A 17,591-nucleotide genomic window follows, 5' to 3' on the forward strand; every position below is an offset into this window, starting at 1 on the left:
ACGGCATCATCAATCAACTGGATCTAATATACATTTATAGAATACTTTATCCAAGAACGGCAGAATACACATTCTTCTCAATCTCACATGAAACATTCACTAAAATAGACTATATTATGAGCCATAAAATACACACCAACACATTTAAAATAATAGAAATCATGCAAAATATGTTCTTAGGTCACAGTGGAAGTAAACTAGAAGTTAATAACAGAAAGATAGCTGGAAAAATCCCAAAATATTTAGATATTAAACTGTTCTTTTTTTTTTCTTCTTTTTTTTTTTAAATAATCCATGGGCCAAAGTATCAAGAGAAATTGTTAAATATTCAACACTAAATAAAAAGACAACTTATCAAAACTTTTGGGGTGGAGAGAGGAGCCAAGATGGCTGACTAGGTACAGCCAGGAAGAGCTTCTCCCACTGAGAGAACAGACCATCAAGAAGAAAGTCACACTCTGAGCAGATCTTCAGAAGGAAGGCATTGAGAATGGACAGAGGGAGGACAAATACTATGGGCTGAAAATGGAGGAAGCTGAGAACACTGCACAAGATTATCAAGCACCAGGACTCACTCCCGGCCCTGTGGAGCTCCTGGGAAGGATGAGTTAAATAGGCATGAGCGGCCCACTTTCACCACAAACCTCCAGAATCCTAACTGCAGGGGACCTCATGACCCCACAGACATTTGAGCTGACAGGAAGTGTTGCTTAGAGAGTTGGCAGGAGCAGGACTCCAGCCTTCATGGAGCCCAGAGGGTTTGACATGGGAACGGCTGAGTGGAACCCAGCAAGGAATGCACATCCCCCAAGGCTTGCCACAATCCTATAGGTGGCTTTGGCCTTTGTTGACTGCCTTTGTTGACTGGACAGGACAAGTATATCTCACCTGTGAAATTGGACCAGTATGATCTGAGCAACCCCCCTGCCCAACACCACCCAAGTTCCTGCCTGGCTGCGTGCACTTGCAGCCTCAGATGCCCAACCAGGGTATTTCCTAGTGGCAATTACCATAGCTCTTTCACTGGCATATTCCACTTAACTATCAGAGAGCTTTTGTAGATGGGTCCCCAACAACGTTCATTTGTGTGTAGTCTCTCCCCATTGCTTTTGCTAGCATGTGCACATGTGCAGACCTCACTGTCATCACCTCACCTCCTCTGGTGCATATGCACACAGATCCCACCACACCAACACCACAGGTGCACACACACTAGCACGGATCCTGTTGCCATCATCCTAAAGAAGTGCTTTTCCAGACACTGCATTCCCCACAACTCCACCATTGAAGTGCTATTGCCACCAGACTGGGAACACCTTGGCCCCTTTAGTGCAGCAGATGCTTAACCTTGAGCAGCCTAACAAACTCATAGGCATGGTCCAAGCCCTTTAGGGTTACAACACACAGCCCAGGAGTACTGAGCTGAGATTTGGCCCCCTAAAACCATCCAAAGACAGAGCCAGTCATCTAAACCCAACTTGTACTACAGACAAATCCTCCAGGGCATCAAGAATATAAAGGCAAAAAGCACCACCCAAAGAATAGCAATTTCAAAGATTAAGGGAACATCAGCCCACACAGATGAGAAAGAACCAACCCAGGAACTTTGGCAACCCTAAAATCCAGAATGTCCTCTTACCTCCAAATGATTACACCAGCTCTCAAGCAATGGTTTTTAACCAGACTGTGAAATGTGAAATGACAGAAATAGAATTCAGAATCAGAATGAGAATAAACATCACTGAGATTTAGGAGAATGTAGAAACCCAATTGAAGGAATATAAGGAATCCAGTAAAATAATTCAAGAGCTGAAAGATGAAATATTCATCTTAAGAAAATAACCAAACTGATATGATAGAGCTGAAAAATGAACTACAAGAATTTCGTAATATAAATGGAAGTATTAACAGCAGACTAGATCAAGCTGGGGAAAGAAATTAAGAACTCAAAGACTCTGAGATTGATTCTTCAAATCAATTCATTCAGATAAAAATAGAGAAAAAGAATTTTTTTTAAATGAACAAAACCTCCAAGAAGTATGAAATTATGTAGAGACCAAATCTATGAGTCACTGGTAACCCAAAAGGAGAGAGAGAGAGAGGGCAAGCAAATTTGAGAATACTGTCCACAAATATTTCCCCAACCTCACTAGAGAGGTCAACATTCATATTCAGGAAATTCAGAGACTCCCTGCAAGATATTACACAAGACAACCATCCCCAAGAATACACAGTCATCAGATGCTCCAAGGTGAACATGAAAGAAAAAATACCTACAAAGAGAGCCCCATCAGGCTAACAGTGGTCCTTTCAGTAGAAACCCTAAAAGTCAGAAAACACTGGGGGCCTAAATGCATCATCCTTAAATTCCAATGAAGAATTCTATATCCAACCACACTAAGCTTCATAAGCAAAGGAGAAATGCAATCATTTTCAGACAAGCTATTGCTAATAGAACTCATTAGCACCAAACCTGTCTTACAAGAGGTCCTTAAGGGAGTGTGCAACATGGAAATGAAAGACTGTTACTGGCCACCACAAAAACTTAAAGTACATAGACCATGGCACTATAAAGCAACTACACAATCAAGTCTAGCTAATAGCACAATGGTAAAATCAAATCTGCACATATCAATATTAACCTTGAAAATACTTGGGTTAAATATCCCACTTAGAAGGTACTGACTGGTAAGTTAAATAAAGAAGCAAGACCCAACTGTATGCTGTCTTAAAGAGGCCTATCTCACATGCAGTGACACCAATGGGCTCAAAGTGAAGGGATGAAGAAAGAGCTATCAAATAAATGGAAAACAAGGAAGAGCAGAGGTTGCTATTCTTATTTGAGAAAACAAAAAACAAAAAACAAAAAAGCAGACTTTAAACCAACAACTATAAGAAAGAACAAAGAAGGGAATTACATAATAAAGGGTTCAATTCAACAAGAAGACTCAACTATCCTAAATATATATGCACCCAATACTGGACACCCAAATTCATAAAACAGGTTCTAAGAGACTTAACACGAATCTTAGATAACTACACAATAATAGTGGGAGACTTCAACACTTCACTGACACTATTAGACAGATCATCAAGGCAGAAAACTAGAATTTGGGACCTAAACTCAACACTTGACCAAATGGACCTAACAGACATCTACAGAACACTCCACCCAACAACAGAATATACATTCTTCTCATCTCCCCATGGCATATACTCTAAAATTAACCACATACTTCCATAAACAATTCTCAACAAATTCAAGAAAACCTACATCATACTAACCACAATCTTGGATTATAACACAATAAAATAGAAATCAATATCAAGAAAATTTACCAAAACCATAAACTTATGAAAATTAAATAGTTGACTCCTAAATGACTTTTGGGCAAATAATTAAATTAAGCCAGAAATCAAGAAATTCTTTGAAATTAATGAAAACAAAGAACTTCCAGAATCTGTGAGACACAGCTAAGTCAGTGACAGGAGGAAAGTTTATACCACTAAACACCTACATCGAAAATTTAGAAATATTTTGAATTAACACCCTAACATCACACCTAGAGGAACCAGAAAAACAAGAGCAAACCAACCCCAAAGCTAGCAGAAGACAAGAAATAACCAAAATCAGAGATGAACTGAACAAAATGGAGATATAAAAAAAAACATCCAAAAGATAAATAAAATATAAACATGGTTCTTTGAAAGAATAAATAAGATTGATAGACCACTGGCTAGACTAATAAAGAGAAAAAAAGAAAGAAGATCCAAATAAACACAATCAAAAATGACAAAGGGGAAATTATGACCAATCCCACAGAAATACAAAAAACAAAACCCTCAGAGACTATTATTATGTGTACTACCCAAACAAACTTGAAACCCTAGAAAAAAATGGATACATTTCTGGAAACATACAACCTCTCAAGATTGAACTAGGAAGAAACTGAAACCCTGAACAGACCAATAACAGGTTCTGAAATTGAATAGTATTAAAAAACTTATCAACCAGAAAAAGCCCTAGACCAGACAGATTCACAATTGAATTCTACCAAATCTATAAAGAACTGGTACCATTTCTACTGAAACTATTCCAAACAAGCAAGAAGAAGGGACTCATTCTGAGGCCAGCATCATTTTGATACCAAAACCTGGCAGAGACATAACAAATAGATAAAACTTTACACCAATATCCCTGATAAACATAGAGGCAAAAATCCTCAACAAAATGCTAGCAAACTGAATCCAGCAAACATCAAAAAACTAATACACCATGATCAGGTAGGATTTGTTCCTGGGATGCAAGGTTGACTCAATGTATGCAACATAAACAACATATGCAAATCAATAAATGTGATTTATCACATAAACACTAAAATAAAAAAACACATGATCATCTCAATAGATGCACAAAAAAACCTTGAACAAAATTCAACATCCCTTCATAATAAAAACTCTCAATAAGCTAAGCCAATCAAGGAAATATACTTCAAAATAATAAAAGACATCTATGGCAAACCCACAGCCAACATAATACTAAATGGGCAAAAGCTGGAAGCATTCTTCTTGAGAACCAGAACAAGAAAAAGATGTCCACTCACACCACTCCTATTCAACACAATCCTGAAAGCCCTAGCCAGAGCAATTAGGCAAGAGAAAGAAATAAAAGGCATCCAAATAGAAAAAGAGAATGTTAGATTGTGTCTCTTTGTAGATGATATGATTCTATAGCTAGAAACCCCATAGTCTGCCCAAAAACTCCTAGATCTGATCAATAACTTCAGCAAAGTTTCAGGATACAAAACTAAATCTCTGCATTGAGAATTACAAAACACTGCTGAAAGAAATCAGATAACACAAATTAAAAAAAAAACACTTCATGCTCATAGATAGGAAGAATCATCCTGTTAAAATAAACATACTACCCAAAGCAATTTACAGATTCAGTGGATTCCTAGCAAACTACAAACAACGTTTTTCATAGAATTAGAAAAAAGTATTCTTAAATGTATATGGAACCAAAAAAGAGCCTGAATATCCAAAGCAATTCTGAGCAAAAACGAACAAAGCCAGAGGAGCATTCCCTGACTTCAAACTACACTACAAGACCACAGTGACCAATTTGGCACTGGTATAAAAGCAGACACATAGACCAACGGAACAGGTCAGAGGAGCCAGAAATAAAAAATGCACACTTATAACCATCTGATCTTTGACAAAGTCGACAATAACAAGCAATAGGAAAAGGACTCCTTATTCAATATGCTAGGACAAGTGGCTAACCATATGCAGAAGATTAAAACTAGACCCTCTCTTTCACCATATACAAAAATCAACAATATAAAGACTTAAATATAAAACCTAAAACTAAAAAAACCTAGAAGAAAACCTAAGAAATACCACTCTGGACATAAATTTCATAATGAAGACTCCAAAAAGCAACTGCAACAAAAACAAAAATTGACAGGTGGTACATAATTAAAGAACTTTTGCACGGGGAAAGAAACTATCAGCAGAGTAAACAGGCAACTTACAGAATGACAGAAAATATTTACAAAGCATGTATCCAACAAAGGTTTAATATCCAGAAACTATGTGCAACTTAAACAAGTCAACAACAAAAAACCAAATAACTCCACTAAAAAGTGGGCAAAGGACATGAACAGACACTTCTGAAAAGAAAACATACATGTGACCCACAAGTATATGAAAAAATGCTCAACATCACCAATCATTAGAAAAATGCAAATTAAAACCACACCAATCGGAATGGCTATTATTACAAAGTCAAAAAATAACATACTGGTGAGGTTGCAGAGAAAAGAGCCTATGGACTGCTAGTGGGAATGTAAATTTAGATCAGCCACTATGGAAAGCAGGTTAGAGATTTCTCAAGTAACTTAAAACAGAATTACCATTCAACCCAGCAATCCCATTGTTAGGTATACACATGAAGGAACTTAAATCATTCTACCACAAAGACACATGTACACTTCTGTTTATTGCAGTACTATTCACAATAGCAAAGACATGTACTCAACCTAGATGCCCATCAATGGTGGAATGGATAAAGAAAACATGGTACATATACATCACAGAATGCTATGCAGTCACAGAAAAAGAATGAAATTATGTCCTTTGCAGCAACATGGATGCACCTGGAGGCCATTATCCTAAGCAAATTAATGCAGAAGCAGAAAAACAATTACTGCATATTCTCACTTATAAGCGGTAGCTAAATGCTAAGTATACATAGATGCAAAGAAGGCCACAATAGACACCAGAGCCTACTTGAAGGTGGAATGTGGGAGATGGTGAGAAATGAAAAACTGCATTTATGCTCATTATCTGAGTGATGAAGTAATCTGTACATCAACTCTCATAAAATATGATTTACCCATGTAGCAAACATACACATGTATCTCCTTAACCTTAAATAAATTTGGAAGAAAAAAAATGTGTGATGCAATGAAAGCAATACTTAGAGGCAAATTGTAGCAAAACCACATATTAGAAAAGAAGAGAGATCTAAAATCAATAATCTAAATTTCTACCTTAAACACTAGGAAAAAAAGATCAAATGAAATCTAGAGTAAACAGAAGAAAAACATACTATTTAGAGCATAAATCAATGAAATTGTAAACAGAAAAACTACAAAATTTAAAAGAATCAAAAGCTGGTGCTTTGAAAAAGTCAATGAGAGTTATAAACCTCTAGGCTGGCAAACCAAGAAAACAAGAGAGAAAACACAAATTACTAATATCAGAAATGAAAGAGAGACTATTGGTATTGTTTCTGTGGATATTAAAAGGATAATAAATGAATATTATTAATAATTATATGCCTTAAATAACTTAGAGGAGATGGAACAATTTCTTGAAAGACACCATCAATTAAACTTCCAACTCACCCCAAAAGAAACAGACAATATGAACAGACTTATCTATAAGAAATGTAATCAGTAGTTAAAAACCTTTCAAAACACAAAACCCAGATGTTTTACTGGTGAATTCCACCAAATATTTATGGCAGAAATGATACCAATCATTTACAATCTCCTTCAGAAAGTAGAAGCAGATATAACACTTCCTAACTTGTTTTACGAAGCCAGAATTAGACTAATACCAAAACAGATAAAGACATTACAAGAATGGAAAATTACAAACTAACATCATGAACATGGATACAAAAATTCTCAACAAAATATTAGCAAACTGAATCCAATAATGTATGAAATAATTATTCACTGTGAACAAGAGGGATTTCTTCTAGGTACGCATAGCTAGCTCGGCATTAGAAACCAATTAGTGTAATCCATACCCTTTACTCAAGAAAGTAAATAAGTCATATGACGATATAAATGAATCTGGAAAAAGCATTTGTCAAAACCCAGCACACATGCATAATAAAAACTCTCAGCAAGCTAAGAAAAGAGGAGAACTACCCAACTAAATAAAGGGCATCTATGAAAACTCTGTAGCTATCATCATACATATTATGACTTTCTAGATACTTTCTTCCTGAGAATGAGAACAAGGCAAGGATATCCCCTCTCACCATTTGTGCTAGTCCATCAGGGCTGCTCTAATAATTAACCTTTGATTGGATAAATTACCAACTACAGAAATGTCATTGCTCAGGTGTAAACACTGGGTCCTTACATGGTAGACAGGGAAACAAGCTTCCTTTCACCTCTTTTATTAGGGCATTAATCCCATTCATGAGAGCAGAGCCCTCATGACGTGATTACCTCCTAAAGACCCCACCTCTTAATACTATTGTACTGGGGATTGAGTTTTAACATATGAATTTTTGACAGACATACACATTTAGACCATAACACGACTTCTATTCAATATCCTACTGGAAGTCTTAGCTAATGCAATAAGACAAGAAAAGTAAATAAGAGATATACAGATTGGGAAGGAAGAAATAAAACTGTCTTTTTTTTCACAGATGACTCGATTGTTTATACAGAAAATTCAAAAAAGTAATCAGAAGAAAACATCCTGGAACTAATAAGTGCACATAGTAAGGTTGCAGGATGCAAGGTTAATACTCAAAGTTAATCACTTTTCTACATAGCAGCAATAAACAATTGGGCTTTAAAATAAAATACATAACACTATTTATATCAACATTTCCCCCAAAGTAAAACAGTTGTGTATAAATAAAACAAAGATATGTACAAGATCTATGTAAATAAATCTTTAAAACTCTGATGAAAAAAATCAAAGGAAGGCTATATAATGGAGAGATAGTCCATATACACGTGTAGGAAGACCCAGTATTTTTAAGTTGTCAGTTCTTCTCAAGTTAATCTAGGGATTCAACATAGTCCCAACAAAGACCTAGCAAGTTATCTTGTAGATGCCAACAAAGTGATTCTAGAGTTTATATAGGAAATACAAAAGACCCAGGATAGCCAACAACACACTACAAAAGAACAAGTTTGGGAGGGCTGACATTTCACAAATTCAAAACTTACTATAAAATGACAGTAATCAAAATAATGTGGTATTGATGAAAAAATAGAAATATAGATCAATAGAGAGCCCAGAAACACACAAATATAGCCAACTTATCTTTGATGAAGGAGCCAAGGTAATTAAATGACAGAAAGTATTATTTTTAACAAACAGTGAGAATAACTGGGCATGTACATACAAAAACAAATCTACACGCAAACCTTACACTTTATAAAATGAACTCCAACTGGATCACAGACCTAAATGTAAGATTAAAAACTATAAAAGTCCTAGAAGATAATGTAGGAGAAAATCTAAGTGACCTTGGGTTTGGCCTTGAGTTTTCAGATATCACGCAAAAGCAAAATCCATGAAAGAAAAAAAAATGGATTCTGAATTTTATTAAAATTTAAAACTTCTGTTCTTCAAAAGACACTTAAAAAGGAAAAGCTAAGTTATATGCTGAGAGAAAATATTTGCAAAACATATCTGATAAAGGAGTTATATCCAAAATATACAAAGAACTCTTGCCAGGCGTGGTGGCTAATGTCTGTAATCCCAGCACTTTGGGAGGCCGAGGTGGGTGGATCACCTGAGGTCAGGAGTTTGAGACCAGCCTGGCCAATATGGTGAAACCCTCTCTCTACTAAAAATACAAAAATTAGCTGGGCATGTTGGCAGGCACCTATAATCCCAGCTACTCAGGAGGCCAAGGCAGGAGAATCCCTTGAATCCAGGAGGCAAAGGTTGCAATGAGCCAAGATCACATCACTTCACTTTAGCATGGGTGACAGAGCGAGACTCTGTCTCAAAAAAAAACACACAAAAAAACAAAAACAAAAACAAAAAAAACCTCTTAAAACTCAACAATATAAAATAACAAACAAATCTTAAAATAAGCCAAACATCTGAATAGATGTCTCACCAAAGAAGTTATACAGAGGCAAACAAGTATGTAAAAACATGCTTTACATCATATGTCATCAGGGAACTGCAAATTACAGCGAGATACCACTACACATCTATTAGAATGGCTAACCTCCCAAACAGAGACCACAGCAAATGCTGGCACAGATTTGGAACAAGAGGAACTCACTGTCACTGCTGGTCGTAATGCAAACTGGAACAGGGACTTTCGAAGACAATTTGGCAATTTCTTCCACAGCAAAACTTAGTCTTACATGATCCAACAATTACACTACTTAGTATTTATTCAAATGAGTGAAAAGCATATGTCCACATAAAAATCTGCAAATGAATGTGTATAGCAGCTTTGTTCATAATTGCCGAAACTGAGAGGCAACTAAGATATCCTTCAATAGGTAAATTGAAATTGGTATATCTATACAATGAAATATTACTCAGTAACACCAAAATATATATACACACACACACACACACTAAGCCACAAAAAGTCATGAAGGAGGCTTATATGCATATTATTAATTGAAAGATGCCAGTCTGAGAAGGCCATATATTGTATGATTCCAACTATATGACATTTTGGAAAAGGCAAAACCATAGAGACAGTAGAAAGATGAGCAGTTGTCAGAGATTTGGAGTGAGGGAGGAAGGGACAAATAGGTGGAACACACAGGATTCTCATGGTAATAAAACTATTCTGTTTGGTACCCCACAAGAATGGATACATGACATTATGCATTTGTCTAAACTCATAAAAGTGTACACCACACCAGTGATCCCTAATGTAAACTATGACTTTTACTTCTAACAGTATGTCCATACTGATTTGTCAATTGCAATAAATATTTCTACTCGATTTTTCTGTAAACCAAAAAGCTTCCCTAAAAATGATCTATTATTTTTTAAAATAATGAGAAATTTATATATTTACATGGAAAGATCTATCAGGTGCATGGATAAGAGAAAACAGCAAGGGCAGAATAGTGTAAAAATGTGATGCTTTTTACATAAACATGGGGGAAATAAATGTGCATTCATATTCACTTGTTTATACATAAAAAGCATGGGAAGAAAACCTAGGAAACTAATAACAGTGGTTACCTGTGGGGCTGGCGGTTGAACTGACTGGAGGAGGGAGAGTTATGAAAGAAAGAATATATGAATCTATATCATGTGATTATAGCATTATTTATTTTTTAAATTTTTTTTTAATAAAAAATCAAGCCCCTCAGAAGGTTTGTCTGAGCTCTGGGGAGAGCTGCGCTTGAATGTCCTAGAACTAATATTTTTATTTAACACTCTGAATAACTCTCCGGAATTTACCCTATAGAAATTCTTTCATGTGTGCACAGTGTGTTCAAAGAAACTACAAAGATACTCACTGCAGCATTATTTGTAATAGGCAAAATTTTGGAAACATCTTAAATATGTATCAACAGTAGAAGTGGTTAAGAGAATAGTAATATAGACACACTAGGCACTGCGATGCGTCTGTTAAAAAGAATAAGGTACCTTTGTATGAGCTGTTGAAAACATCCATGATTTATTGTTAAGGAAAAAAATTAAGTTGCAGAAAAACATGGACAGAAAACTTTTTAACTATAATATGAGTTTGTTTGTAAATGTCATAAAGATCTGGAAGAATATACAACAAACTGAAAACAGTGCCTATCTCGAGGGAGGTTTTAAGGGTAGGAGGGGAGAGTCTTGCTTTTTACTCTTTCTACTTCCTATTATTTGACTTTTTTTCTTTGCAACTATGATGTATTGCTTTTTATACATGAATACACACATAAAGATTTTTAAAAACCCAATGGAGTGTTCATGTCCAGAAGCAGCAGCCATCTCAGGGACTGTTTGTCATTACCTCTGTTCATTTCTTTCAGACCAGGAAGGGCTAAAGGAACCTCAGTGTTCTCTGTAGCATTGTTAACCGGGGCACTGAATCTAACTTGCCATACCCTGTAATTGGATCCTTCCAGTAAAGCTGCCTCAATAAAATGTCCCAAGTGTTGCAGCCAAGTGTTTAGGAGGCACATAGGACCCTGGTGGCAGCCTTGGAGGTAGGGGTGGGAGCCTGGGCCTGGGGCCTGGGTCTAAAATCCTGTAGGAGGCATGCATTAAAGTCCCAGCAAGCTTAACTAGCAACAGAGGGGCATGTCTGCATTTTTCATGCAGGCTTAGAGAGACTTGTTTGCAAGGCTCAGAATCCCTGGTGAGCAGTTTTCTGTGGCTTCAGTTACAGCAGAATTTCAAAAGTATTAATGCAATGAGACTTTTGTATAACTACATTAGGAAAATGAAAAAAAATTAACTGTGTTTCTTCAGCAGGCATTCACAACTGCTAATAATGAATATATCTCAAGAAGGAAGTGATTGTCCATAATTATCCCCTAAATCCCACCTCATGCAATACCTAAAATGATAGGCAGAGAGGGGCCAACAACTTCCTCTTTGCTTGGTCTGTAAGCACGACGTAAGTTCCATTAATATGGTCTTTCCTTTCATTGTTTCATCTCCCAGGGGCCCTGAATTCTCTTGTGATCTAAAGAATAAGCTCTCCATCTCATCATTTTTTTAAGGTTTCAGAACCCAAAAGCTGAATCCAGATGTAGCCTTTTAAGTCAAGCCAGCTTGGAGTAACAGACTGTTGGTGCCTAATGCTTGTCTGTCTCAGTTCCCCTCCTTCACACAGGGGAAGTAAAGGTCTGCAGATATGAAATTACATGGAGGTGTCAGTCACAGAGTAGGGACCTGGATTTTCGCCTCTGGAAATTCCACTCCAGATTTCCGAAGCCATGTGTTCATTCATTCATATCCTCACTCATTTCTTCATTCAACAAATTCTTACTGAGCACCTACTATGTACAGAGAAGGATACCATTATCATTTAAAGCGCTAATTTTAGAAACAAACTGCTTCAATTTTCATCCTACCTCCAATGCTTACTAGCTGTGTAATCTTTATGGAGTCATATAACTTATCTGTGTCAGATTCCCCATATTTAAATGAAAATAATGGTGGAATCTACCTCATAAGGTTGTTGAGAAGACTAGAGAAATTAATATATGAAAGGGACTTACAATAGTATACGGCATAATGATTGCTACTGTTGTCACATTTTTATCATTACGTACCAAACATTTGGAAGACAATGATGAACAAAACAGACAGGGGTTTACTTTCATAACATGCATTGATTAGTAGGGAAGAGCTGGGACTTAATCCAATCAGGATGGTCAGACTAGGCTGACCTGAGAAAATGATGCAGTTCTGAAATCTAAAGGAGTTCACTAAGCTAAATGGGAAAGGAAAAGTTTTTTGAGTGCAGGAAAAAGCATGTTCAAAGGTCCTGGGACAGCTGGAGCACAGCTTTTTATAAAACTGCAAAACTGTGTGTGTGGCTGGAGCATAGATACCAAAGGCCGGGCAAGATGAGGTGGATTGCTGTTAAGTGTCACATCTCCTAGGGCCATGCCAATTTGAATCGGTCTTGATTATCCTAAAAATAATAGTAAGGCATTGGGGGAGCTTCAAGCAGGGAAATGCCATAATTCGATTTCATTCTAGAAAGGTCTCTCTGGCTGCTAAATAAAGAATAGATTGGAGAAATGTCCTTTCTCAAATACCCAGTGTCTCTCTTTGTTGACAATCATTTCATGGTAAATAAAGGGAGGACATGCACCCAGGGGAAGAAGTTAGTGATTGTCTTCACAGAGAGAGGTGCAGAGAAGTTAGGTGGTGGGAGAGGGCCAGACGGGGGGCAAATTTTGCCTGTTTGCCAACTTAAGAGAATTGCACACCAAGTCTTTCTTCTTTAAATGGTTACCATATTGAATAGCAACAAGAGTAATTTTTTTTTTAAAAGCAAAGGAAACTCATTCTGGACACGTACAGCAAAAAAGGAATTTGTCATGTGGAGGCATCCTAGGATCAAAGGGAAAGCTATAAAATTAGGCTTATCATGAACAGAGTCCAAGCAACTCCAGATCGTTGGTAGAGGAGCCAATGAAGAAGAAACCTCCACCTGTCTGCTCCTCTTCTTCCCTGTGCATTTTTTTTAACGGATACTAATCAGCCAAAAACCAACAGATGTCCACTAGAATATTCATTCATAGAAGCATCTTCCTCTCCCCACACCTAATCATCTCCACCACAAGCTCTCCCAACTGTCCCCAACACATGCCCTCAGACCTGACAGTTCTCACCACTCTTCCAGATTCCCTGCCGTCAGATCCATCTTTGTAAATGGTAACATACAGGGGCACCTCCATACAGGGACACCTCCATATTCCACCCTTCGGCCATGGGCTCCCACTTTGTTTCCAATTTTTTTCTATTTTGTTTTCTGCTTCCTGAAGGTAAACATCCACCTGTATTTTGAATTTTTTAAAGATGGTAACCTAATGGCTCACTATTTTCGGGGATATGTGGTGGAGTCAGAGACATTTTAGGTTTGCATGTAGAAAACTAGTTCTGGCTTCTGCTCACTAATTATGTGACCCTAAATAAGTCACTTACTCTCTGAGCCTCAGTGTCCTCATCCATAAAATGGGCATGACAACAAACGTTACTTCACAGATTATAGGATAATCAAAATAAATTATGAATGTGAAAAGAGTTTAAACCAGTGGTTCTCAATACTGGCTATGCTTCAGTTCACTTGTTTTGTTTTTACAAAGACAGATGACTTTCCCAGACCTACTGAGTCAAAATATCCAAGAGCAAACCTCAGGTAGCTGTATGTCTAAAAAGTTTCAAAAGTGATTAAAATGCGCAAGCAGGGTTAGAGAAAAGATTCTGGATGTAACCTTTTGGACACACACTGCTGTCCAGCAACACTGATGCCACTGTGGTCAGGGCTACTATGTTCTATCCCTTCTCCCAGCTGTTATTCCCAGGCATCTCCAAACCATCCCCTGCTTAGACTTCTTGGGAAGCCTTCAGTGACTGTAAATCAAACACATCACTACTCCATTTGAATACCCTCAAGTGCCTCCCAGTGTTCTTACGATGAGGAACAGACGATGACTTGAGGCCCCGCAGGATTTGGCTGTGCCAACCTCTGACCTCAACCCCTCTCACTCCCTCCTCTCCTTGTGTTCTGGCCCATGGTTCTTTCTGGTTCTCCAGCACACCAGGTTCCGTTTTTCTGGGGTCCTTTGCCCTTGCTGACTCTCCTGTCCAGAATGTTCCACTCTAGACCTCTGAATGTCCAGATTTTCCTTAACACTGAGCCAGAGGGACATCCGCCAGACCATCCAACCTCAAATAACCCCTCCCCACCTGTCATCCTCCATCCATCACAGTACCTGATTTGTTTTCTTTAAGTCGCTTACCCTTCTCTGAGATTATTCATTTATTCATTTTCTAATTTTTATCCATTTTTCCTGGCTGGAATGTAAGCTCTGCAAGAGGGGTATATTTCAAGTATAGGTGATTGATTTATCTATAGTGCTAAAAGATTGCCTGGAACATAGTAGCTGCTTAGTAAATTAATCAGGGCATGAATAAATAAATGCATATTTTGTTATCTAGGGCAAAGGAGACTCATACCTTGCCATCATCCAATGGTTTAGCCAAGCTATGAAATGACCAGAATTTCTACTTTTTGATTCACCTTCCAATTGCTGAATTGCAATTCCCAAAATTCACAGCCAAGTACTATCAGATGACCATAGACTCCAAATGGTATCATAAATTGCTTAATACGTGCTCTTCTGGGGCTTAGGCAATGAACTTGATATTTACTGTTTGGCAAAGTTTTTCTGTTTCACTTTGTTGGTAGGTGTAAGTTGATTTTTGCAGCCAAAAACACCTCTTTTTGGCTGGCTTCCCTGTTTTTCCTCCTTTTACTAGCATACCCTGGAGTAGTATAACCAAGCTGAGGTGAGTTATGTGCAGGGAAATGGGCCTTAATGAATAGAAAATCCATGGAATTCATTTGATGTTAGCACATTAACACTCTCTTTGCCAAGTCTTCCAAATTTCAACTTTTCTACACAAAAAATAAAAATATCAGAGGAAGGTATATGTCTTTTAAGACCATGATCTTGGAATTACATAAGCAATTCTATACCCTTTTTTTGTAGTGAAATGTGCTCAAAAGCAGTCAACCATCATCAGCAAACCCCAGACCTAAATGTCAACAAGCCCCATTGGTATAATATATTGGCAGGGGCTTGGGCCATGACGTCAGCTATACTAGGTGCTATGGCTTATTGGCTGTGGATCTGGGGCAAGGAACGCGGCCTTCCTAAGTCTCAGATTCCCCCTCTGTAAATTCAGGGCAATAATAGCACCTGTGTCGTATCGTTAACCATTGTTAGGATGAAATAAAATAGATGTCAGGTCCCTAGCATATTACTAGCACGGAATAATCATTCTATGCATGTTGGCTGGAAACTAAATAAATTAACTAAATGTCATTCCACTGTCTCTCCTTTTTAGATACCATTTCTCTACCATGCCCTTCCATGCTATGCTCCCCTTCAAGAACGCCAAATGACGGGATCGATTTGGAGAGAAAAATAGGCCCAGTTATAATTGGGGTCCAGTCTCAAGCACAGTCTCCTGAAAAACAACTATCATTTCCATACAGTACATATACCCTGATGTACTGTAGAACATGGTCTCTCACCCACCAAATAGAGGTAATAGTATACCCTGCAGGCTGAATATGGAGTCGAATTATTCTCAAGAGTCTGTTTCCCGCAAGATCTTTTGCCAGGTCCTGGACATATTACATTAAAAAAGACATGGGCCCGCCCACACAGTTCTCACAGACTCACTTCAAATCTCAATTCTGTCTCTGCCTGGTGAAAATGTGAGCAAGTCACTGGGCTTGCTGAGCCTCAGCTTTGTCCTTTAGAAAGGGGTATCTGGCCTCCCACACCCTCTGTGCTGAATGGTACTTCAATAAGATAAAGGATCTCTAGTGATCAGAAGCCAACTCTGAATAACTTAAGCAGAAAGGTAATTTTAGAAGGTTATCAGGTTACTGAAACTACCAGCCCAAAGGCTGGAAAACACACAGTATCCAAGGGCCCCACAGCTACTTGCAAAAGGAACACCTGCAGAGAACACAGTCACTGCTAGATACCAAGGCCCTCACCACAGAAAGTTGCAGCCACCACCATGAGTAACTAATTCCCTCCAAATTTACATCCTGGCTTACAACCCAAAGGCCCAGGCAGGAACAGCCAGTTGTCTGAGCCTAGGTCATGAGTCCACTCTCCAGCTGCTAGGGGTTGGGGAGAGGGAAATCTAGACACTGTCAGTTTCCAAAGTGGGAGCCAAGCACTGCCTTCCTCCATGCCCCCGGTTGGAGGGGTATGTGGGTGCTGAGCAGTCCCCCAATGCAAAATACCCACCAAAGGACATGAGAGTATTTTGCACAGCATGGATAGCAGTATCTTTTTGATTTGTGCTGACTAGGCACTGTTCAACTGCCTGTGAATAGGGCTGATGAGGACCACAGACCTAAGGACAAAGAAGAATGAATTATCCATACTCAAAAGAGATTTACTGTAAGAGCCCATGGGAATTTCCTAGAAAAATTCCAATAGTTGCATGCTGTTAAGGCAAGGCATTTGTGTAACTTCTACAGGGGAAATGACTTAGTACTTTATTCACTGATACCAACCTGTCATCTCATTACTATTGACCAGCACAGGCTGGCCACCAGCGTGTTGACAGGGAGCTGGTTCCTCCAAGATCGGCTCTGACCTGAAAATCCTCCTGCCCAGTGCCAGGTACTTTCTGAGAGCTCCAGAAAATTCTCCAGCCAATGGACTTTTACGCTGTAGCCTCCTCTGCCTCAGAGGATGAAAAAAAGAAAAGAGTGCCTCCATGTATGAATTGAGAGAGAGAGGTATTTGAAACACTGCTGGGCACTGTCTTAACAGCTGCCTTCACTCGGTAAATATATTTGTTACACAGTGCCAGGAAATTGTGAAGGAAAGAGCAGAAAACGGAGAAACAATAGCTATCTTTGGAGCCTGAAGTCTTGCTTGGAGTCGCTCACCACCCTGGCACCATGCCAAAAGCACGCTTTTTCCCATCTCAATCCTCCAATGTACCCCTGCATCCTTTTATAATAAGCAGCCTTGAGTGCTGTCATTTAATACCCATACACAGGGCTCCCCAGAGCTTGGAAACTCTTGCAACTGTCTTCTTGATAGGCATCTAAGAAA

The sequence above is a fragment of the Saimiri boliviensis genome, chromosome 20 (genome assembly GCF_048565385.1).
Source record: "Saimiri boliviensis isolate mSaiBol1 chromosome 20, mSaiBol1.pri, whole genome shotgun sequence".
Taxonomy (NCBI): Eukaryota; Metazoa; Chordata; class Mammalia; order Primates; family Cebidae; genus Saimiri; species Saimiri boliviensis.